The sequence below is a fragment of the Etheostoma cragini genome, chromosome 2, assembly GCF_013103735.1.
Source record: "Etheostoma cragini isolate CJK2018 chromosome 2, CSU_Ecrag_1.0, whole genome shotgun sequence".
NCBI classification, from domain to species: Eukaryota; Metazoa; Chordata; class Actinopteri; order Perciformes; family Percidae; genus Etheostoma; species Etheostoma cragini.
Window position 1 is genome coordinate 26,831,808 of NC_048408.1, and position 23,634 is coordinate 26,855,441.

At 41.4% G+C, this 23,634-nt stretch overlaps 1 protein-coding gene across 4 annotated transcripts in view; it reads right to left on the reverse strand.

Annotated features, from left to right (window-relative positions):
* Positions 1–18,621, reverse strand: part of mgat3b (beta-1,4-mannosyl-glycoprotein 4-beta-N-acetylglucosaminyltransferase b) — a 72,096-nt gene extending 53,475 nt beyond the window's left edge. The window contains exon 1 of one of the 4 annotated variants that reach the window (XM_034884565.1): positions 18,362–18,621. The gene's annotated coding sequence lies outside the window, so the exon portion shown is untranslated. Of the gene's footprint in view, positions 1–11,933; positions 12,723–18,361 lie in introns of those variants that run through there. The other 3 variants (XM_034884546.1, XM_034884538.1, XM_034884556.1) reach the window with 3 other exon arrangements.
* Between the last annotated feature and the right edge of the window lie 5,013 nt (positions 18,622–23,634).

Sequence of the window (23,634 nt, forward strand, 5' to 3'; positions counted from 1 at the left end):
CCGTCCGTCCACAGACAAAGAGTTGGCCGGCTGACCTTGCTCTTCCTTCCGAACCTTTGTCCCCCGTCACCTCCCTCGCACTGACACTGAGAGACTCCAAACTGACGAAGATATCACAGCCGAAAAAGAACAGCGAAGCGACGACTGTGTCTCATTATCGTTCATACGCGATGAGTCGAACCGACGAGCCGCTTTTTTGTTCAAAATCAATCATAAGCACGCCCCAAGCCTTCTTCTTTGTCTTCTGTCTGTAGCTTTTACCTTGGCCTTCATTGATCTTTCCAGATTCTTTTTTCTCTTTTTCCTGCTCACCCGTTTTTCTCCAGCACATACTCGAGTGCATGGTATGAAAGTCTTAATGCTGGTGAAGTGACAAGAATCTCTCACACAAACCCTCCCTTTGTACAGCGCTGGCATCATGATCTGGTGCTTTTTAGGGAAAATGTGTTATTTTTATTGTTAACACCTAGTTGGATTTGACAAGTTTAAAACATTGCTTCTGATTTTTGTTCTCAGGGTAACAGTGGTAAGCATCATGTGCTATTTTAGAGTCACTTCAGAATACGCTGAAGGCTCGCATGAGGCAATTAAACACAAGTGTGTTGGTGTGTGTTACATGGAGACAAACTTCCAGACAAACTGTTGCACATAAGAAAACAACACAAAGTGAAATAACCTTCTCAGTGGTTAGTATCATCTTCTGTAATGTCACCGCTGCTTCCCTTTTCCTTATCCGGACTATGAATTTACTTAAAAGCATCAGCAAATCTAACTACAGAATTTGCAAAGAATTTCAGTGTTTGCGCAGACCAATAAAGACTGTTATGAAGTTGATAACACATCTAGTCAGCATGTGAAGATAAAAAAGACATTCAAGTGTCAATATGTATGTGTGAGCTAGGCCTGGCATGTACTGCATCAGTGCTTTCACAAGTAAAGGTACTCACATTTCTAGCTTATTTCTTTACATTTCAGTGATTCCGCACCATGGAATGCCATGCTGCTAGCTTTCTTAGCTACAAGCTGTCCCTTTTTGTACTGAAACAACACAGCTGCAGATAGGAGATCAACTCAATTATGATACTGGATACCATGAAGCAGTATCTGAACTGTCATCCCTGGAACGTCTGATCCAGTAATTCCTATGACGTCTGAGTATTTATGGTACATTCTGGGTAGTAGGGGTTACAACACAGTCAAAGTGCAATACTGTTGAAACATTGGTATGTGTCAAGTGACCGTCTTAAATTCGGGCCATTTTCAACCGAGATGTATTGACGTCTTTTGACCTAAACATCTGCAGAACTGTACTTAACAGACGCACAATACATCAACTTTCCTTTCTTGAACGTTTCATCTTGCATTACACAAAACTCAAACCATCTGGTTCCCTGCACAGACTAAACACACAAAGAAATATCAACATATTCATCTTTGACCCAGGAACGGCTTGTGCTTCATTTCCATCTGGCACACGACACCCTACTACAAGTTGTGAGGCAGTGGTACATTCCGGCACCGTAGCCTCAATAAACACACATGCTGGGTCGAGCACACGTCAGGTCCCCTTTCTCTTCCTGATAGGTGGGTCTCCTGAGGTCTCCATGACAGGATCTGACTGTAAGGTGACACTGACGTAATTAAAGAGGGGGATGGAAGAGAAGATGGAATAAAAAAGAAAGAGTGGATGAGAGGAAAAGCAGGGCCTGCAGAGAAAGAGACGTCCTCAAGGACAGACAGCTTCTATTTTGGCCTGGTGGTAAACTCGGCTTGGCTGTGTGACAAGAGTACAACACAGTGGCAGTGTGGGGGTGTGTGTGTGTGTGTGCGTGTTTGGAGGAGGGGGGTTGAGGTCATGGAGGGAGAAACTGCCTTATTTAGAAAAGGGGAGCACCCTCCAAACAGCAATAGGGGAGGGAGGGAGGGAGGGAGAGGAGAGGAGAGAGAGACCGAGTAAAGGAAGAAAAAGCTTGTGATGCTGGTCTTTCGACAGGCACTCCTGTACTTGACAAACAGCAGCAGCATGTGGAGTGCTCTCTTCATCCTCCCCAACATAAAGCCTAGCCACACTCAGTTTGACCTGCCAGAACAGAAATCCATACTCCATCATCACAACTGCGGCCCATTCAAGACCCTGCCTGAGAGACAGAGAGTGTTTGCATGTGTGTGTATAGTGTGAGACTATGGAGAGGTTATTAATTGGGAATAACATCACAGTAAGTCTGAAGACTGCAACAGGGCCAATATCTCCCAGTATCCAACTGATGGCTGCTGTTGCAACATTTCCTATACCAAGGAAATACATAGTGTGTTTGCCATTTTGTATAGTAGTGGTGTTTGTATTCTAAGCAGTTCATTAACTAAATGGACCACAATGCACAGCTAATTTCAGCCTACGTACGATGTATTACACCTGTGCACCACAATGTAGCCATGTAATGCCATGCAGTGCCCTGCTATGCCATGAACTACTACTATTTTTAGTCACTGTTCCATTAGTATTGCCACTATTCATTTCAACCCCAACGGGTCATCACACACCCTCTACCAAGAGCCCGGGTCCGTCCGAGGTTTCTTCCTAAAAGGGAGTTCTTCCTCGCCACTGTCACATTGTTGCTTGCTCTGGAGGGAATTACTAGAACTGTTGGGTCCTTGTAAAATATAGAGTGTGGTCTCGATCTACCCTGTCAGTAGAGTGTCTTGAGATCGCTCTTGTCATGAATTGATGCTATAAATAAAATTCAATTGAATTGAATTCCCTCAAACAAATATCTGGCGCATCTTCTGTCGCAAAAACATTCAGTGTAGTGTCTAAAATCTCATTTGGTCATTCCCTATACAGTTCAATAATAAATAAACACTCAATAGGAAACAGAAAGTGAATGAATGAGGGAGCGGTTCGATCACAGCTGGAGAGTTCGCGTATGTGTGTGAGAGACTGCCGAGGGGTTACTGAGTGGGACTACCATCATTGTAAGTATGTGCTTTATGTAGACTACAATAGAGCCAATATCTCACAGTATACAACCGACGGCTGCTGTTGCAACATTGTTTTTCTCCAGCATGTTAACCAAAGTCTATCGTTTCTGTGTTGGTCAGCAGAAATGATGAGGTCTGTGGGCACCTGTAGGATTTTATGAGAGCCTCGTTAAACTGTTTTTGTCTGAAATGGCTCTGATCGTAATCTTTAAAGGCCGGCACTACAGCCAAGGTCACCGTTAAAACACAAGATGGTTAAGGCTGCTATAAAAGCACAAGGAAATAAAGAGTGAGATGCACACACCGTCAAACCGCTTTCAGTGACTACAGTGAAAAACCAACGGACACAAATGGCAGACAAATTCAATGCATAAATTACTTCTTAATAACCAAAACCTCATTAAATCTCCTTAGCATTACATAAGAAGTTATACTATTATTATTATTATTATACGATTAGATTTTAAGGTTTGTCAAGTTATAAGTAGCTTAAGCTTCCCATATTGAATGGTCTTCACATGACGCTGAAAAACTATAATCTCCACTGATCGGATAAAAAAAATAGAAAATCTGACCTTACTAAAGGAAAATAGAAGCTCAGGGGAAAAAAGCTAAAAACTGGCCTTCTCTAAGTATTCTAAGAAACAAATCTAGCTTTTTTTTGCATTTAGACTTTGTTCATTTAGACATTACTTTGTCTTAACATAGCATTCAAATAGACAACTACCTATAAACACCAATATGTGCAAATAACAGAACAGATCCAACAATCTGGTTAGTTCAAAAAATTACATAACTGTACTGTAATGCAGCCGTCAAAACCTGGAAAAGACACCATATATGCCCTATCACAATATTACGATATTCAAAATCTAAGAAGATATCTAGTCTCATATCACAATATCCATATAATATCCATATATTGACCAGCTCTCCTACGCAGCTTTAATTGGCACAGCTGCAAACGCATCTCTTTCATCAGCTCAGCCTGCCGTCATTCAAAAGTGAAATTAATGACTGAAGTTTCCTTGTAGCTAAAACTGGAACTCACTGACACTTGCATCTTTATATTAAATTCCTTGCTTAAGGGCACATCTTCCATTGAAACGTGTTCTATCTTTGTGCAGCCCAAACCCCAGCATCACAGTCTGCAGTAACTTGTGAGCTTTCAGAGTCAAAGTAGAACACTTTGATGTGCTGAGCTCTGGGATGATATTTTTATCTCTATAGCTTGTCGGGTGACAGCAGGTTAGTGGTGACGGAGAACTCTTTGAGCTGTTCTCTGACTGACTAATAAGGGCTCTGAACCTTCTTGAGCCAACGGCTCCGAACCTGAGTTGCGTTTTCTTTTGTTTTTAAACTTAACACAGGATTCGTATTTGATTCCAATTCTTCCATTTGATTTCGGTTGTTCGATTGATTTTCCATAACGATTCCTTGAGGGGTGGAGTTGAAACGGGTCACATATCTGTGTTAGTAGTAAAACATTACAAACCCTTAAAACATCCTTTTAACGTTAAGAAACATTTTTAGTCCCCTCCTCCATTGACTCACAGTGGTTTGGTCTAGGTCTGCACAATTAATGGGTGTAGAGTCTCAGGTAAGTGTGTTGAGCTTAGCTAATATTTTTGGAGGTGTTTGGCTGTCAGGGTTGGCAGATGAGATTTACCAGTGACTCACTAATTTACATTATGATCAGCTAATTTAACAAGTATCCAGAAGCATTGTATTCATTTTATATGGGGTCACTTTATCAAAATAAGTCATTATGTTTTAAGATATTTTTGACATTTGTCACTTTAGTCAGCTTTTTTTATTGAATCAAGAGAAACACTGAAAAGAAGGATAATAGCACAGTCTCCATGCTTCACTAGTGCTAGTTTTAAGGCTTTATTCTGTGTACACATATCGACTACAAGTTTAATTGTGGCTGTATTTTTTGTGTCCCCTTCAAAAATTGCTCTTCGGAAATGTTACATCTGTTTGTTATTGTCCCTCCCCAACTGTTAGATGAGATTTATGCCAATGCTCAGATTGGACAAATAGTCTAGCTAGCCTTCTGGATTTACCTTTCAGAGATCTGAGAAAAGCTTAACTATAGTCCTCATAAATCCACCTGAGTTTAAAAATGCCGACACAAAAGAAGCACAAGGCAACGGATATCTGGCCTAAATCAATGAAATCCAGCGGATTTTCCGACGGCAACGGAGAAATCCTGGAAGTGGAACGTCAAGGATATAGACTAGCAGAAGGGTGACAGTGATGCAGGATTTTCTAAGAAGCATGTGTGTATATGAGGTGTGTAGGCGGAGGGGAAGCGAGATGGCGAACTTCACTGGAGGCCTGACAAGTCCAGTGAAATTATGCTGCGTTCCGTTTGTACTCGGAATTTGGAATTTCTGAGTCGGATACAAGCTTGACTTGGAAAGTCTGAGAACCTCACATTCACTCTCCGACCAAGCCAACCTCGAAATCCAACATGGCTGATGCATGCATCAACAGTAGTGAAAGATGTAGTAATATACAGCTCATTAGCACTTATGTCTTATTCATGCCCCATTAAATCTTAAACACAGTAGTGTCCAACTTCTATCTGTGGGCATTTTGTTGGGCTGTTTGTATGTACTAAACAAGCTAATGTTGTTATCAACTGGTATTGCTAACAATGGCTAACCTAGATAAAGCTAATCCCTCAAAAAGAGATGTCACAACAAGAAAAAGCGAAATATGCCTGTGTGTCTGATTTTCTCTCCAGGAATAGTGTGAGCACAGCCAGGAGCCTAGCAGTGTGTGTGTGTGAGAGTGTGACTTTTGTGTGGGTCTACAGATGCCAGATCAGAGGAGGAACACAGCTTAATTCCAACAGCAACAGCAGCAGGATGTGCTCGGCTGTATGTAACCTGTTTTTGGGGTTAGCATGGCGCTGTTTGGACATCCTGGAGCCTGGGACGACCCCGTGTGAACCGCAGAGATTACACACACACACAAACACAAACACAAACACACACACACACACAGTGATAATGACACACACTGAGATTGGTTCTCCTGCATGACCCAGGTCAACAGAGTAAAAAAAACAGCAGGCGATTAGGTGCCAGAAGAAAAAATCTAAAGAGAAAACACTCCTGTTGCTGTGCATTTCTTTTATCACTCCTTTCACTCTCCGCTGAGCTATGTCTTGTAATTACTTCCGCGCTCACCAGGTTTTTTGTCTCTGTGTCACAGCGCTGAAAACATCCCTTTGTCCCACTGACTTCCAATGGAATAAAGAGTGTATTAATGCCAAAGACCTCCCCAGGCAGGAAGTAGCATTAGTTGCTGGGACAAACATGGTCTCCCACATCATTTAGCTTCACTCTACCTTTGCTATGATTTATCCACCCAGCACGTTTTAGTGTGGAGACACAGGTAATGTAGAATTACTGTACAGTAACATCAGTCCTTCACATTTACTTGATTATTTAGCTGATGCTCCATTTAAAGCAAATTCAACCGCTACGACTTAAACAAGGGACTAGAACGGCGATCCGTTTGTGTTCATCTACAGCTGCTGCTCGACGCTTTCAATTTTCAACTTCAGGAGGCTACACGAAGTGAGCCATATGCTAAATCTGCATCCAGAGAGCAGACTAGTTTCAAAAGTTGAACTGCTTGGCCCAAAGGTTTCCTACGTCACTAGAAAGGACAGTGTCTGCGCACTGGAGGTCTCGAGATCTTACATCATACTTGTGCAAGTCCCAAAACCCTACGCGTACATACTATACATGCATTAAACTGAGACTAAAGGGTCAAAACAGAAACATTTCCTTTTCTACAGCAGATGAATGTAAAAACAGCTTTTTAGTTTCAAACTCAGATTTTTGCATGTGGCTTATTTACATCTCCTCGGCCTCATTTCAAGGTTTGTAAACTTAAGTCACGGATAATACATTTTTGAATTAATCTTTTTCTTAAAGAAATTTACTTTGGGTATATGCAAAACTGTCGTTGCTGCTTTTTGCTGTCTTTCACTGGTGCGACATATCACATGTCCGCATCCATCTGCTTATAACAACAAACCTGGTTCCGTGGCCATTTCCTGCAGACTCACATTCTTACTTCTTCCTGAATGCAACATGTTTGACTTGGAGAAACGCTAAGGCTGTTATTTGGATTTTAAACCGTGCTGTTTTCACCTAAATAAACCAAAGGAATACATTTGCAGGTCCCTGAATTAACAGATTTAGACGTTCTTGATCCGATTGCAGTTTGAAATCGGTGTGCTACGATTACAAAAATTTGGACCGCTGGGTCGCAGCTAACATTTGATTTCCTGGAAATCAACTAAGACTAAGTCTTTCAGAAGGGAAAGCATGCCAAACAGGAGGATGTTGTGGAAATGTTCCACTTCCGTGGCCATGTTAACCGACAGCCTCTCTGTATGCGTGCCAGCCAAGCCATTTGTTTTTCGGCCTTGCAACTTGAGTCACAGGTGTTGAAAAGACGGCGCAACATAATGAAAGTGCTGTGCGAGAGGAAGAGAGGAAGAAAGAATGGAGGCGTTGTTGTACATTTGTGAGAAAAAAAACAATACAAAGATGTAAAGCTGCACATGACAGTTTGTTGATGAGTTCAGAGGTATGGCATTGCTTTATTTCCACATGAAGTCTTATTATCATTAGATGCATTGACAATAGTGTTGACGCATGAGGTATCGTATGTGCTGATTCGCTGTGCTTTTAACTTTAACCACTAGACATCAAAATGTTCCCACATGTCTAAAGTATAAAACACAATTTGAGCTGTGTGATCAAAGTTTTGAAATAGTTTCAATATTACAGACATTATGACCATGGAGGATGATGAAAAGCTCAGAAACATGGCCCAGAAACTACATTTGTTATTTGTTGCCACAAGGCATATTACTACGTTAGAGCCATTTCACACCGCCGCGTGGTGACTAGCTTAAGCGGTTGCCACCCATGTGAACGTGTACAGATTTTGCTCTGTCCTTCAGAGTTCACCGTGCTGAACTTTTGGAGCTAACAGTCTAGATATGAGGCAGGGGCCGCATGTTAACACTACTCTGAACCGTATACGGTTGGTAAGATTTCGCCCTTTCTGGTCTACATATCCCTGCCTCTGCGGAATTATTGTTTTCAGGGTGGGGGGAAAATGTATCCCCCCCCCGAAAGTGATCATTTCTACTTCACAAATAGACCCTTACATACCTAAAATAAAAGTATTAAGTATTTAGGTAAAACGCTGTGTCATGTACAGTCTATTGCGATAGTACGAAAAAATCTGGCAGTTGCTGGCTGTCTTTTGGAGATACAGAGCTCCGGGACGTTGGCTATGATGTGTTTTTGTCTCTGCTTTTTTCACAAATTGCACTCTGGTTATAAGTAGATTTTCCTTCATGGTCCCTGTTCATAGTGTCGTGGAAGTTTCTGTTCACTAGGAGTGGAAAAGTTTTGAAGTGAGACTTTGTTGAATCAAAATAAATGTATTACACTCTGCAGAGAATGAGGTAAAACAGTTACAGAGAGGTTACAGCAGCAATAATGTGAATTGTCTGGCCAAGATAAGAAGAAAAACCAGTCTCATTTTTGATTTTCGCCAGCAAAGGAGACCTTGTTTGGAAACGTGCCTAATCTTAGCAAAACAGTTAATCTTAACACAGAGACAAGTTGGAGACACTTCTACGTGTTTCGTCTTCTGTCCCTCATACCTCGAAGTTTCTAGGGGTCGTTTATCTAAGCTGCCAAAGACAACCTTGTACCTTTGATCACATACAGATAGAAGATGTTTTTGACCCTGCACCTTTATCGACAGACATAGCCCTTCTTTTAGACTTTAAGGCACCAACCAACTGTTAAATTTAGAGACAGAACAGCTGTGATTCTCCTTCAGTGAGGGCACACTCAGAATGAATGAGAATTAAATCAATTCATACAACCGAACAGCATAGTAATGAATAATACAGAGGAATATATGAAAGCATGCTTAATTGTAATTTTCCCATTACAAAGGTTCATTACTTATATATCCAGTTTGAATTATACCCGGCATCTCGCCTTGTTTTTGTCTCCTTTATCCACTATTTTCCATCTCAATATGCTTTTCCAATACATATCATTACATGCTATTAAAGTAAATTTTAAATGAAATTGAGAGACTGTGAGCGAGAGAGAGAAAGATAGAGAGAAAAATCACAGGAGAGTGTTCTTAATCAAATCTGACAATAGAAGTGAGCTTCAGCTGTAGGGCTCAGGTGGATCTCTGGAGTCCCCACACTCTTTCAGACACATGACTGGATAGCATCCCTCCATCCTTCCCTCCAGCCCACTCGTCTCTCTCTTTTCACTCTTCGGCCCTTCTATACAGCCACCGTCTTTACATTTCACTCCTGTCCCCGTTCTGAACAGCTACCCCTCATCTCTGACGCACACAACAAATATATTCAGGTATGTCAACTGTGTTCAGTCCCCAGCTGTGGCTTTTAAGCCCCAAAGACAGTGGTGGAATGCAACTAAGTACATGTACTCAACTACTGTAGTTAAGAACAAATAAAGGTAAAGGTACTTGTACTTTACTTGAGTCTTTTCCTTACTAGTTACTTTACAAATTAAGATTTGTAAAGTATCTCTAGTTGTAAGATGCACACAAAACACATGTATTTCATAGATTATATATGATTATTTATTACCCAACAATATAGTTGATTGACAGAACTGTTTTTCCAGTTTTTAAAATGTGAGGATTTTTCTGCATTGAGTAGGTTTACTTTTACTGCTTTAAATACATTTTCTTGATGATACTTACATACTTTTGACAGTGTACTTTTACACAGTAAAACACTAACAGTGTGGTATTAATACTTTTACTTAAGGATTTGAATACTCCTTCCACCACTGTCCAAACTGCCCTCTTCTTTCTGCAAACCCACACCTTTGCTACACACACACACACACACACAGACACACACACAAGCTCACCGCCCTGTCACTCAGCATCAGCATCACTGTGAATTGAAAAGGCCAGCATCCCCAGGAGAAGCCGTGTTTGTTGATGTTGTTGTTGTTGTTGTTTTGAAACGTGGGGATCTGTTGGTTGGGGCATTGTTGACCATGTGAAGCCACTCTGAGATCACCACAGAGAATCAAAGCAGTAGTGGTAATTACAGGCTGCAGCTTCTGCTGCTACAAACAGTGAGGTACTGTATAGACTTTCTGCTTCCCCTCCCCACTTCAATTTCTTTCCTTCTCTGCTTTTGTTACTGTCTGGCAGGTACAGATCCGGGACTAGATTTCCATCCAAACTAGCAAAATCATGCTGCAATTTCATCCAAAAACTGTTTCTAGATTCAATGTAATCTCAATTCAAGTTCAATTCGAGTGCTGTGTCTTTATACAGCAAATACATGAACTGATTGCCCTCAGATTGGCAAATAATTGCATCTACCCCACATCCATCTTTAAAAACCTGGATTTATCCTGGTGGGAACACAGTGACAATGCTTATCAGCGTTACCCTGTTTTACACATTCACAGCTGGGAGCAGCCAGTTGCAGCTACAGTCTGCTACTGTTGCACCACTGAGCAACTCTAATGGACTTACTGTTGATGAATTGCCTTGCTCAAGGACTAAATGTCAAGGGAAAGAGTTTCACAGTTTTACACTCCACAGCTACATTTTTTTCCAGTTTTTATCAACACTCACAACCTCACCCGCTTCCCCATAACCTCTATGCTATATACCCCTTCATTCATTCCTGCTGCATTCATTTGCTAAATTTGCACTTAACTGCCTATTAGGGATCAGTTTACCCAAGCCCTCATATACTCAAAACCCATCTGTGACCCTGGATCAATACCTGACCCCTAATCAGCAACCAGGGAGCCCGGCCCGCTCTCGTGGGAGATTGGAAATGGATTCAGCAGGCAATGGTTTGGGGTTTTGGTTTGACTAGATAGGAGATGAAAATGGTTTGTGTCAGCCAGGCTCGCATAGAGAAGACGGCCGCTCAGGGCAGGGTGATTCAGATGTGGTGAGGTGACATGTAGCAGGGCTTTCCCGTAGGCTGTAAGATGTAGCGGTGACAAGGCTAATCGCTACCATCAGTTCAGGTGTTCGGGGTGGGCGGGGGTATGGGGATGTGCGACATTGTGAAAAGGAAGAACTGTCCTGTGGCTTAATTAGTGGACACCTAAAGTACCTTATAATACTATGGATTCAGTCAAGGAAGGGCGGCAAAATGGGAATCAAACCCCCCACGCTAATCCAGCATTAGTGCGACATCATTCCACTGAGATACTACAGAAGTCTCAATGATTTGAAGACAGCATTGTTTTGAAAGTTATAAGCTTGTTATAGGTCATGTAGTGTCCAGGTAATTGACTGATTATGAGACATTACAACATACGAGAAAGACCCAAACTAAAAGTCATGTGCTTATTTGGCATCTCTTCGTAGTTGTTTCTTTTCTCTCTCTGCTGTCATTTGGTATCTGTTTGTAGTCATTTTGCGTTTCTTTATGGTCCTTCTATGTCTCTTTCAGTGACATTTCGCCTTGATCCCCTGGGCCTGTGCCCAGTAGGCCCGTTCAGTAATCCTGCTATACTATTTCTGTTATTCAAATGAAATCGCACATGTCCAGGACCCCGATAACACCACAGAATATGAGATGCCATGAGCAAAAGTAAGCACAAGCAGCAAAAGGCCATCTGTTTCCACTTGTCCACTTCCCAATATTGTGAGAAGCAACTTCATCAACCTCTAACACACACACACACACACACACAATACACCCCCTCCTCTACATTGCAGTCTTAGACTGTACAATGGCAGGGCTCTTCACGTCACAAGCCTTCCTGCTCCCCTCCACCCCTTCCCTGTCTAACCTGCATATGCCTGAATTAAAACACGCACACACACACACGCACACACAGCAGCAGAGCATCTCCTCTTACCCATCTGTGCCTGTGTCGGATGTCTTTTAGAGGTTCATGGTGGATGAGAGCCCTGCTGATCTGGTAGCTTTGCTGCAGAAGCCGCTATGCCATCGCACTGATGATGCTGGGGTCTCCGTGATAACCGGGGGCCGGGGTCTCTCTTTCTCTCTCTCTCTCTCTCTCTGTGTGCTTCAGCTGGGTTACTCGACAGTCATCTACCCCCCCACGTACCCCCCACCTCCGGTTTTATCCACCGAATTGGTTGCGCCGATGACCGTCCAGAGCAGGACCTACAGTGGATCCCGTCGGTCCTAGGCTATGGCACAGCCTCCTAACTTGCCTACAATAGACCGAGCAGAGGTTTGTCCAGAAAACAATTATGAAAATCAACAACAAAATCCGGATGATTTGCTTGTGCGAAGGGATGAGCCAAACGGCGCAGAAAAGGGATGGAGATGGAGAGATGAGGAGGGACACGGGGGTCGGCAGTGGAGACGGTGATCGCCGCTCTCTGTCAGTCCTCCTCGCCGTTTTCTGTCGTGTTTACGATCCGATGTCGCCTCCTCCCTCCGTCTTTTTCTATCTCCCTCGCCGTGATGCGTCTCCCTCTCTTACGTCCTCCGCGCTGCGCTCTGCGCCCGGTATGACGCCTTTTCCGCTCATAAGAAAACAAGAACCCCCCCTCGTGCTGCTGCCCTTTTCTCGTTTACTTCATCATCAGCTTCCCTCTCTCCCTTTCGATCAGATACGCAGGACGGAGGAGGCGGTGGTGGATATGCGAGTGTGTTTTTGGGGGCAAGTGAAGGCAGTGGAAGGAGGAGCCCCGGCGAGAAGAGAGCTCCTCCCCGTTATGCTGCTTATCAGCGGAGGATGGGGGGGACGTGGGGGGGCGTTTATCATGTAGAAGGGAGACATAAGGAGGAAATGTGACAGGGAGAGGGGGAAGAGGAGAGGGGAGGAGGGGTTGTAGTGAACTTGTGCAGCGCCTTGTGCAGAGAAGAACGTTAGTAGGCCCAACCTGCTACTTCGCGTCCTGTCACTGCGTACCTTACCCTAATTTATCCGACCCCGTGCAAGTTCCGCAAAACTGAAAAGCATGACTAAAAGTGGCCGAACCAGAGCCCCCGTGAGGTTGTAATGCGCATTACATAGGAATATATATATATATATATATATATATATGTATATAAAAAAAAAGCATGGATATCATATGAAGAGATATATCAAGTGCTGCGAGGAGACATAGTTGGGTGAAATAATGTGAAGTTTCCCTGAGTGTGGTCGCACCCATGTTGTGACCTTAAGAAATAATGAGACATTTTGGGAAATCTGCTCGATGTATTCACTTCCTTATTGTTGTATGAGGAAATCAATCTCCAGTGGTGGAAGCCGTACTGAGATCCTTTACTTAAGAAAAAGTACTAATACCACACTACCAACCAGACATGTGTCCATGTCAAAAACGGTCAAGTCCTGAAAGCTAGCTTCGACTGTCTGCTCAAATAGGATATCTTGTTTAGTGATAAAATAGTTTCTGATTTAAATCATAATTTTGTATTGTATTTGTTGCACTTTACCTATTTTTGATTTTGATTAATTTTTTTCAAAAGTAATCAAAAAAGCCTAATCACTTTGACATTGGTATTGAAACTCACAACACACAACTCACATCACGGCAAAAGTTTCAAAACCCTTCATATGCTACGCAGACTTAAATCTTTAGTGCATCGTTTTTTTTTTTTAATGAATGCCGGTTCCATTTAAGCCATTGCCAAATGAGTTGATACAGAGCTAATTAAGACTATCAGCTCCACACGACCCTCTCTGTACTGGTCAGTATGGCACAGAAATTTGGATGAAGATAATTACTTTATCTGAAGAGTTTTTTTTTTATCATGTTTTTATAAGCCTCCGTGTCCTTCTTGGCTACTAGCAACTGTGTGGAGGAGGGATGGGGGCGCGTGCGCGATTATGGAAGGCTTGTCATGTGGATGCAACAACAGTGGTGTTTTTATTACTTAGAATTTGACATGAGGGGGGTGCAGAAACTACACACTGTAGCTTTTATTACAAGAGCAAAGTTTAATGTGGATTGTTTTGGAGTAAAAGTCTCAAAATGTACTCAAGAAATGAGCTATTACGGCTAGACAGTACTCAAGGAATGTACATGAGTACTCCCACTTGTGATCACAGGAAGTAGTATCATACACATGGGCTGTTCAAGCACCAAAAAAAACACACCACATTTACTCAGCCATTGCTATGAATATGTTCGGTTTTAGCTTACAGCCTTATCTGTGAGCTGGATCACTTTGAGATGCAAAGGTACGGGAAGTCTCACAGCCTTTGTCAGTTTGTGTTGACAAACTTGTGTTTGCTAATGGTTTCTAGTGTAATGGTTGTTATAATGTGTGCAATACACATTTTGGCTCATGTGAGGCTCTGTTATGCTGAATAAGCACTAAACAAATAAACCTGACCTTTTTCATTTTTACCGACTCTTATCGTCTTTCAGTGGAATAATACTAATAGGCGATGATTCGGAACGGGTTTGGCCTATTGGCTTTCCATGGAACACAATACTGTTGTCCAATAGTCAAAAAAATAATGTTTGACTAAATAGGCTCTGAAACAGTACACGACTGAGATTTACAGCGCGTTTTGCTTTCATTTCTCGTGACTAACTGATTCAGGATTAGTATCAGGCTACAGTTGGGTCACTTCTTGTCAGACTCAGGCCTGGAGGGAGCTGTTCACTCATGTGAACCAGAACTCAGGTGCTCATTATTTGGCAGCAGTGATACAGTTCAGACGTCTATTCTGTGACCTACTTTCTTTCAAACGAGAATTTGTGTTCATGGAGTAAGCTTGTGAAGTTGGCAACATTGCATCTTGTTAGTTATACGGTAAGTAAAGCTAGATGTTAAAGATTCCATGGCATTGAAACGTCACTTCATGAGTTTTTTTAACATTAATATGAGTCCCCCCAGCCTGTCTGTGGCTAGAAATGGTGATAGGTGTAAACCAAGCCCCGGATATCCTGCTCTGCCTTTGAGAAAATTAAACCAATGATTGGCCGATGTGGAATTCTTGCCCCTTATGAGGTCAAAAGGGGCAATAGCTACAATAGCTACAGAAACGGCACATGCTGAAGAAAGCTCATTGTGGGACTGGCTCTAGTGGCTGTAATTCTGCACCGAGGCTGAATTTTGGGAAAGAGATTTCAGATATGGTATTACGGGACCACTAAGTCCTATATAAAGCATCCAAAGAGCACCATGTCATGGGACCTTTAAGGCATTTGGTAAATGTGTATTTTTATGGACTATATTTGCACACGTACAGTACATAAAAATACTACTACTACTCAAAGCGCTTTTACAAAGTACAAGAACCATTCACACACATCCATACAATAACGGCCAAGGCTGCCATATAAGGTGCCACCTGCTATCAGATAAACATTCACACACAAATGGGACAGCATTGGGAGCAATTTGGAGTTCAGTGTCTTGCCCAAGGACAAAGGCAAGGGATCAAACCACCCGCCCTTCCGCTTGGTGGTGGACAGCTATACTACCTCAGCCACAGCCGCCCTGGTAGTGTCACATTTCTCATACATATCAGCCTGAGATCTTCCACCTCACAGCAGTCTGTAATGGAATGTTACTTTACATTAATCCTGCTGCATAAGAGAGGCAGAGCCTATATCACCTACAATGTGCACTAATTCACTTATGTTCCTTTGTTTAAGTTCTTTCACTGCCGTGAACACGCTTTCTTGGGTAACTGAAGACAACAAACCAAATCCAAGACATACAGGGTTTAACTTCCTCAGCATTAATAAATAAAATATAAATAATAAAATAAAGGTAAACTTTATCATCCCAAATAGGAAAATCCTGATAGTCAAGGTGCAGATACTCTAGATAAAACATCCTAAAAACAAATGTACATAGAAATATCCTCCCAACATACTGTATAAACACACACACACCCCTCCAAATACAAGATTTAAAATATTGAGCAGATTTCCCCAACCTGTAGCCAAATTCAAAGGGGGAAAAAAAAGACCAAAATCTGGAGTTGGAGACAGACCATCTAGACTGAACTCAAGGCAAGGTTCGGCTGTCTCCAACTCCAAGAGGTGTGTGTGTGTGTGTGTGTGTGTGTGTGTGTGTTTTGAGAAAGGGCACATTATCTTTGCTTTAATTCTTTGAGACAAAAGGCAAAGAAAGCCAAAATGTTGTGTATCTTTTTGAACAAAATGTCTGCTTTAAAAATGTGTGCATGACCCAATAAATGTATCAAATCCGTTAAAGGTCCCGTGACATGGCGCTCTTTGGAAGCTTTTTATAGCCCTAATGGTTAGTTACTGTATGCTTCACAAATCAGTATGTCACAGTATGACACATCACTTTATGTCAAGGTAAGCATAATACTTAACTAATCAACCACTCAGTATGATGCATTATAGAGTAACTTATAAGTAGTGCTGAATCACAGTTAATCAGTAACTACTCATTAACTAACCAGTTGCTCCTCATTTGTTCCTCACTCATTAATACAGTAACTACAAGTCTGTTTTCTAGTAGTCTCACTTTGCGGGAACCTCCTCCAAAGCACGCAGAAGGAGGGTCTTGCAGAAAAGACATGAATCCGGCAGAATCTTTTGCAGCATTGGAGCTATCTATGAAATTGAACGCAAAGGATATAGACTAGTTTACCAGTAACTTATCATAAGTCATTTAATCATAGTTAATCAGTAACTACTCATTAACTAAACAGCTGTTCCTCAGTAACTACCTACATTTTTGTGTACCTTAATAGCAACCCAAACCTTAAAAATGGGAAAAATCTGACATTGCGATGTATACTGCTATATGAAAAAAGAAAAAGTAATTTTTAAAAGATGACACAAATAGCTCTATTTGGAAATAATAAATTATTCTCGACAACTGCAGTGATTTTTTATCTACATGAAAAAAGATCTTTTCTAAGGTGAACCATTCTTTGTAGGCAAGTAAGCGCTGTGACTAACGTTACTCTTCTGAAGTGGTTTCGGAGAGGGAAATTAGGTAAAATACACTGGTTTTCTAGGATGAAACCTATGTATTCACATAATAATTATTCCAGGCTAACGTGAATGACAGTGACTGCATATTTCTTCCTCTAAATGTCCGGTTGAGGTCGACTTGCGGGGCAAGCTCGCTAGTTTGATGAATTGATAAGTTAGCTTTAGCCTGGCTGGTAGCAGCTTTCTGCGGGGGGAAATGGTCGTGAGACGTTGTGATTATAATGCATTAATCAGGTGATTTAGATCATATTTGCAGCTAACATAAAACACTGAGTACTTAAGCTTCACTGACTACCCATTAAACTCTGCGCATCACTGTGTCAGCGGCAGCTGCTGCCTACGGTACTTATCTACACACGGAGAGCCTCACTTTACAAAACAATAACCCCCGTCGGACTAACGCCACATACACACGTTGCCCACATGGCTACCTGTCTTAAAAGGGAAGGGTTGGACGGTAATAATCATGTAAAAGGACAAAGGTGGAAGTTTACTTTGCTATCAAGCAGCAAAAAAGGATTAGCGTCAACATCGCATCGTCCTGCGATGTGACTATCGCACATGCGCACATCGTAATGTCGATGCTAAAACACGATATCGTTCAGCCCTACTATGTATTATTTATTCTAAAAATAATGACATTTTCAATGACTGTACACGGTACACCCCTGTACACGTAACTATTACAAATGAGGTGTTCGGGTCTACTGGACCCGAGTTTATTTAGTTTTATGCTTTAATTGCTATGAAATTATGTTGTATTTCTGCACCTGCTATTCTCACACTAAGTTACAAAATTGTTACTTTTCAAGCGCTTTCACCTGTTCTGATTAAATTCTAAGAAAAAAACACCAATAATGATGCAAAATCTTTTTTTAACCTTGTTTTAAAATTGAATTTCCTTGTTTTCTCACAAAAAAAACGGAAATGATCATAAATGTGATCTCACAGGGGTACATGGAAAATATGAACCATAAATGATGCATATCATTGGTAATTGAGCTAAAGTAAAGTTCTGTTAAGTATTTTTACATGAATTGTTATGGCTGTAATGATTTAAAAGCCTAATAATGTGATGTGTCCACCAGACAAGGGAACAGTGGATGTGTATCAAAAATATAAATACCACAAAAGGGTTAAAAACAAGTCCCAAATCTTATTACAGTTGACAACACAGAAGCTGCATATGAAAAAAAGCAGGAGTGTTTACTCTCAGCGACAAAGTGTTGAGCGGGCGGTCAGGCAGGCAGGCAGGCAGGCAGGCAGGCAGGCAGGCAGGCAGGCAGGCAGAAACAAACACACACACACACACACACACACAGAGAAATTTCACTTAGTGAGTATAAATGATAAAGTCTTGTGCATTCACCTCTCAAATGTTCCTCAACTTGTTTTACTCTCTGTAGTCCAACACGGAGTGACACAGCCACAGTCAACAGCCCGGCTGCAGGTAAACCACACCCTGTCGTGTCTTGGACTCCTGCTCCCAGGTGACACTATGGTGCTCTGCCATCAAAGGTGAGAAGAATCAGGTGAGTGTAGGCTGAGCAATCCACAGACGGGTGACAAACTACAGCCGATATCACGCCCCGGTGGTTGTACATACAGCCCTAAACACACCGACACAGGCAGTAACAAATCAATCCTGTAGCTGGTAACTTTAAAACCACTCTTCCTTCTTCCTTTTTTTAATCTGTCTTTTTGTATGTATCTTCTGACCGTGCAGTAACATGATCCGAAACGCAGTTGACGTCTTGCACAACATTTAATATTGCTTGTCATCATGTTGAAAAAAGCCTGAAAGCATCAGGTTACAGTATGGTTGGTGAGTCAGCCGTGTAGGTGCCCCGTTAACAAAATGTCAGAGCCTAAACTTTAGGCCCTAAAGGCACAGGTTGCTACTTAAAGATATTCTATGACAGATCTGGAAATCTAAAGCTCCACATTGCCATCTGATGGACTGACTGAAACAAATAAGCACAAGTCACAGTGGCAGCAATTGTGGGCTAAGGCGTAAGTTGCTTTGTCAGAGAAAAAGAAGCAAAGGGGAATTATGTCCCAAACAATAAGATTATTAGAGTAAAAATTGTACCCTAAGGCACTGCAACCTCACCATTTTATCTAAATTTATTTCTTTTTTCCTTTGTCTCATTTGGTCAGATGAGGCAAATAAATTTAATCTAAATTTAAGTCTTCTAATTTACAGTAGTCGAAATTTGACAGCATACATTTACTCAGGTGCAGCAATGTGTAGTACTGCAAAAATATGGTGTTTTTTGAAAATTAAACCATGTAAACCTATTCTGATATAACCTCTAAATACAATTAAAAACCTCAAAATGAGCATGATATGAACACTTTAATAAGTGATATTACACAAACAAGTTAATCAAGCTAACACTGGTGTCCATCTTGATGTGTGCGCCTAAAGATTATGAAGAATAAACACAACATTCTTACAATTAGGCTACTTTTAGTAAGGAAGGAAGGAAGGAAGGAAGAAAAAATATGTTCCTAACTTCAATCCTTTTTTGTGAGAAAGTTGGACGTTTACATCCTTTAACACTATGTACCACAAATCTACAGACACCCACTCAAACTCAAAACTCAGCAAACAATTTGAGGTTGCAGATGAGCTAGTTGTTGTAGCAGTCGTCTGTTTATGAAGGTATTTCACTACTGTTAGGAGTGCTGGTAGGCAGATTTTTCTTTTAAACTTTGGACTTTGGTCATCCATCGGTTTTGTCCTGCATCTGGCCTTCATGCTAAGCTAAGCTAACCGTCTCCTTGCTCTGTGATTAGAGTGGTATCAATCTTCTCATCTTATGTTGCTTTGAACAAAAGCATCTGCCAAATGAATACATATAAATGTAAGTCCTGGCTTTCAATTGAGTCCCCGCTTTCTTACTAACGTAACTACATTACATGTCATATTGCTGACACTTTTGTCCAAAGTGAATCACAATTCGCTATATGTTAAAGGATACACGCCTCTAGAGCAACAAGGGGTTAAGTGACACATTGGTTGATGTATTGCAGTGGTAATCGAACCCAGAACTCCTACACCAAAGGAATGTGTCACATCCACTGCGTCATCCCCACCCCCAACTGGAGTCAGATGGCAGACAAATTAATATTCTCAAATATCAAAAATGCAGTTTGTGTATTCTGTGCAGTTTTATAGAGGCAAGGAGCCTCTATTACCGTATGTGAAATAATATGCATAAACGTGTTCTTTTGAGTGTCACTTTGCATTATGTTTGGCTGCTTCAGACAGAGGTTTTGTTAAGCAAAGAAAATTAGAAATGTCAAATGTGTCAGCCCTGGAACAAAGCCTGGGATCGTCAGCATCCGAGGCCACACCGCTAACATCAAGCAGCCTCTGAGACCATCCATAACAACACATGGGGTCATGTTCTACAGCAGGGGTTCTCAACCTTTTTGAGTCACGACCCCCCAGAATGAAAGAGTAGGTTTTCGCGACATGACACCCCCTTTGACAACGAGAGAGAGAGAGCTGCAAAGCGCTGTAAACAGCTGTTTCTCCATACCAACCCATTCGGATTTTCAAATTTTTTTGTGAACGCTATGATTAATACATGTAAACACATAATGCTTTGCTAGTTTTAGTTTAAACAGCTGGCACCTAGGCTTGTCCAATGGGCTCCAGGCTGGATTGGAGTGGATTTTTGATTTATTTTTTCTTTCTTTAAAACTATCTGGCATTCCAAGAAATGTTGTTGTGACCCCTTGGGGGTCCCAACCCCCAGGCTGAGAACCACTATTTTCCTTTAATTTTATTCATTGTCACTTGCTATTAGTTACACTGTGTATTGCGTTGTATCTATTAAACCATTGCTTAGACTGATGGACTAAATGTCTTGGGACCCTTTGGATGCGTTAGGGTGGTTTGGGTTTCTTCTTTGTGTAGCCTGTAAATGGTATTGCATATTGAATGTTTCCTTTTTAATCCAAGAAGTATTATCGTATTAATAATGTGTATTATTTGCTAGTGTATGGATTCCTATACACAAGCTTACCAGGGTGTCCTCTTGCACACATCATGCATCATGTCTTATGATTGTTCTTGTCTTTTAACTTTAGTGAATAAATTTGAACATAAACTTACATGTAAGCACTACATGCATGTACATACATCTCCCAGCCGATTATCATTATCATACAGCATGATAATCTGTAAAGAACACAGAATGATAGATTCATCACTTCCAACAATCACACAGGCTGACATTTTACTAATGTGTATATATATATATACTTAATCAAGGAAAGGGACTAACAGGGAGACTACAAGTAGAATGCAGTGATGACGGCAGCTCGGCTAAACTTCTCATCGTTCACTTTCTACGAGGAGCAATAAAGTTAATTGAACCCGCTTTTCAAGAATTAGGTCATGACCTAAGCAGTAGGAAAACCACCAATTACATCTAAAATGAGCCTGAGTTCCCTGTGTCTGGTCTGAAACTAAACAACTGCGTTAGACTACAGCTCCAACTGGTGATTTGAGGGTTTAATGAGGAACTATTTTTCGCCCATTTATTAGTTTGTGTGTGTGTTTTTAATCAGTTCCCTGATTAAGCCAATTAGGTTTTTACAACATTGTGACGTTAATTGAGGGAATGAGATTAACTCCTGGCTTCCAAGATGAAGGGGCTGAGTAAATAACCCTGGATGGTGACTACAGTAATAGTACGGTTCCTACAATTGTAATACATTTAATTTAAACCTTTGTTGGTGCCCATTGGGGGAATTACAATGTTTTCATTCCGTTGTTAGAACACACTACACACAGGCCTGAAATACACAAACATAGTCAGGTCCTATGCATGCACAAATGGAGAGATGTCAGAGTGAGGGGGCTGCGGCTGCTGGACAGGCGCCCCGAGCAGTTGGGGGCACCTGTCAACACTACGTACCACAGTCCATGGTTGGACATGAACCTGCGACCCTCAGGTTCCCGACCCTATGGACTGAGCTACTGCCATCAAATGTTACAATTGTTTTGTCTTTCTTACAGCTTAAGTCTAACAGCTGGGAAAGTTTCTTTGACAATTTGAAAGGGTAGATATCTCTGATATGTGTGCCTTCATGGTAGAGCAGACAAAGATACATAACAATACGCAGTCGCAGCTTGCATATTTCTACATTGTTCATCGGGAGCATGTGAAATGGGTTTCCACAACAGAAAAATCTCCTTCTTCCTTCCTATAAGTAATCTGGGAAAAGAGAATATTACAGTTTCATCACAAAATACACACTGAACCTAATTGTTGGATATTAATGAATTGGTCTGTCCAAAACTTTCAAAGCACAGGGGCAGCATATGGGATGGAAAAACCAAAGAGTGATGACTCTGTTTGGCTTTGATGGATGGCTCCATTTGCTCCGACAATCACTCGGCTCCTCCTGTGGAACCTTTCCATCACATGATCCTTGATTATATTTTTACTCCACTGTGTTATGAACGAAGTCTGCTGGCACTCAAGTCTCCGTACTCCCCATCCATCAATGTTGCGTTGCTGAGGTGGCAGAAAGGGTCCAGTTCCAATCCTCACTTGTTTTTTTATATTATCGCATAGCAGCTCTAGTACACTTTAGCTCTCTGATACAAAACAACATGCACCCCACAATTTTTTCTCCCAGAATCAATGTTTTATTCTTATTAGATGGTTTCAGATAGAGAGGAAGCGTGGGAGAGAGTGAGGGGATGACACGCAGCAAACAACCACAGGAGGGATTCAAACCTGGGCCGCTGCCAAGGACTCACACTCTACCCGGTGAGCTAGAGATTCCCCCGTGCATTTATTTTTATTTTTTTAACGAATGTTTCACCTAAATATTTTCTGTTGATACCGTACACCTGACAGCAACCCTATCATATCCGTTTCCAGCAAAAAAGAGCCGACAAGACAAGTGATGTGCATTCTTTTTAGAAAACTATTATTATTTTAGAAATGTCTTATGATATATTGTCTCTAAAAGTGTATTATTCAACTTTTGATTTTGTTAAAAAAGGAAAAGACTGATCTCACGAAATGGCGTATGTATACACACTAATAATGGCATACATATGTATGTGTCATACATTCGACATTTCATGAGATCAGTCTTCTCCTTCTTTAACAAAATCAAAAGTCAAGTTGCATACTCTGTTTTTATCAATACCATTTAGCCTCCATTGACTTACATTACCTTGTGATTGCGTGTGAATTTATGCTGTAGCGAGTGGTACAAAAGGGCGAAAATCCACGTAGGGAAGTTGGTCGGGGTGGTGGATGGGTAAAATACAGGACTTTCACCCAGGAGACTGAGGATTGCGTCCCACGTGTCACGTTTCCTGTTTCCTAAACTCAACTGTTGATTTGTTCTTTTATCAAACCCAACCCTGTTATTCTTTTCCTAAACTCAACCGTAGCTTTCTTCTTGCGTTAACACACCAAGTGGCATGTATGTGTACGCCCGCTGTATACAGCGTATACACACACGTGGATAGCTCAAAATGCGTACAGATAACACACCACTTGGCTTAAGAAAGTTGGCATGTATATATACACTCACCGGCCAGTTTATTAGGTACACCTGTCCAACTGCTCGTTAACACTTAATTTCTAAGCAGCCAAT